This window comes from Rhipicephalus sanguineus, chromosome 10 (genome assembly GCF_013339695.2).
Source record: "Rhipicephalus sanguineus isolate Rsan-2018 chromosome 10, BIME_Rsan_1.4, whole genome shotgun sequence".
Lineage (NCBI taxonomy): Eukaryota > Metazoa > Arthropoda > Arachnida > Ixodida > Ixodidae > Rhipicephalus > Rhipicephalus sanguineus.
In genome coordinates, this window is record NC_051185.1 from 6,415,097 (window position 1) to 6,417,481 (window position 2,385).

Consider the following 2,385-nt stretch of genomic DNA (forward strand, 5'->3'; position numbering starts at 1 on the left):
ACGTATACGTAACTAGCTCATGCATGCTAACGCGTTTGCACCCTTCATATCCTATCTTTTATTTCGTGCATACGATTTGTTTTACAAGGCTGCCTCCGGCGCTCTGCTGTTTCAAGCCATTTCATGCGAAGCCAAATGTGTCAGTCGGCGTGGCCGCGGTACGAAAAGTAAAAAATTACTCGCGGAACTCGCGTCTCGTTCACTTGGTATACACGAAAATTGGCACGGAGGGGCACGAATGTACGCATGCCCAACACGACCGATAGGTCATGGCATCACAAATTTTACATGCTTGCCATTTGCGTAACGACTAGCAATAATAATATGGTGTATGGCGCGCAAACCCGCTTTCAGCCAGAAATAATTCTGACGATGTGTGGTCTGACGATTTGTTTCCGTCAGGTTATAAAAAACGTCGTGGTCACCAATATCGATGTCAACATGTTACACTTACACATACATATTGAAGAACTGACAGCGTAGGTAAAATGTATGCGAAAAAATTACATGAAAAAATGCATTCGCCTTATGCATTCGCCTGAGATGACTCGAAAACGAAAGCCATCTTTTTCGTCAGTCGATGCATTGATCCTCCCCCGCACCTCTCCGAAAGCTTTCTGCACATAACGTGGTTTCGGACTGCCCACAGGATCGAAGGCATTGCAAGCTTTCTGCACCTCACCTGCTTTTACATTGCCTACATCGGGGGCCGATCACGGAGGCAGTGGAAAGCGACCATGTCATGTGATGGCGTCATCATATGACGTCACGTTGAATGACGTCATAGTGACGTTACAAGTTCTGTCGACGTCATCGCGTGATGATTTTGTGCATCACTCGTGTTGGCTACGCAGGATGCCGACGGTCAATTTTCGTGTTCGATGAGGCATCTAAGGCATTAGCGTTAAAAAAAAAAAGACAAACCAAAGACAATGAAACGATAACAGTGCAACATCGTGTATGCCTCACTTCATGTTACGAGCGATCGCCCGAAAACAAACGTGATTCTCAGCTCAGAGCAGCTGATTGCACGCGTCTGCGGGACAAAAGAGGCTTGCTTTATCCGTCTGGTCATCTCTTTATATTTATTGAAGAGATGAGCAGACTCGCTATTTAAGTACTCCGGAGCTTCAGCACGAAATTGTGGTGGACGGTATATTGAGGTCATCAGGAAAAAGCGGGAAATTGCGGTCGGGTGCCCTATTGGCGCGCACTCAACTGCCGCAGAAACTTTTATTTTATGTAACTACTCGTCCACATCTTTTCGTAATGTCTCTGAACCGGGCGAACGCTAACCTCCGAGAACCGTGAAAACATCTGAAGTTGAGAATGAGTTGTTTGAAACTGTTTTCATTTCGTATGGCGAAGGCTTGAAGCAATGCACGCATCTCGCGCGAACGATTCATACTGACGTTCAGCGATGCAGTGCAACATGCGATTTTTATATATATATATATATATATATATATCTTCTTGCCGTATTATCGTTCAGGCAGCTTGTACAGCAAGGATGGGGGCATTTGCAACTTTGTTTCATGATATCTGGATATTTGTAAAGCATTTTCTATATTACGCCTTTTATTCAAAAACTTGTGGACTAAAGTTAGATTACCTGGCATTGCTTTTCTTTCAATTGTTTGCGCACGGTGAGCCTTGTTGTACGCTACCTCAGAAACAAAAATAAGCCAACAGCATTGCGGTCGTATGGCCGTCTCTACTCTTTCTTATCTTTTTTTTTGTTTCCCTTGCGTCTTCCCGGTGTGCTCCGTACATAATAAAGAGCTTGTGGAGGCTAATGAATTGTCAAATAAAGCGGTGCGCATATATGGCTAGCAAACCAGTGGCTACTATGAGTAAAAAGCTCGTGAAGTCACTGCGCGCAACTATTTCAGCTGACTGCGCGTGCAATTTACTTTTTTTATTAATCTTATTTCGTTCATGCGTGATGCTATTGCCCGATTACTCGTGCGAATAGGTTTTTTTGTTTTCGTTCTTTGCGTGTGCGTGTCCGTTTTGCGCGTTTTTACACACGCACCAACGTTTTCGAACTCTGTGACCGGAACTAGGCCACGCTGATGCCGCTTGACACATGATTTTTTTTCCAATCTGTTGTTGCCCCAGCACTAACACAACGCTTAAAGATGGATAAGCTTCATTCCGCACCGCATTACTAAAGTTAAGTAGACTTCAAGTGCCCTGTGTAGAAACGCGGCGCAAAAAAACTACAGCGCGTAGCAGACGCCCCTCGCTTTCCGCGCGCTTCCCGAGCGCGGAAAGCCCACGGGTCCGGCGCAGCAGCGGCGCGGCGCGGGAGTTCACGGCAAAAGGCCCACGCGGGAGCCGGCGCTTTGGACACTCCCCCTGTTCTAGGTCACTCTAGACAGG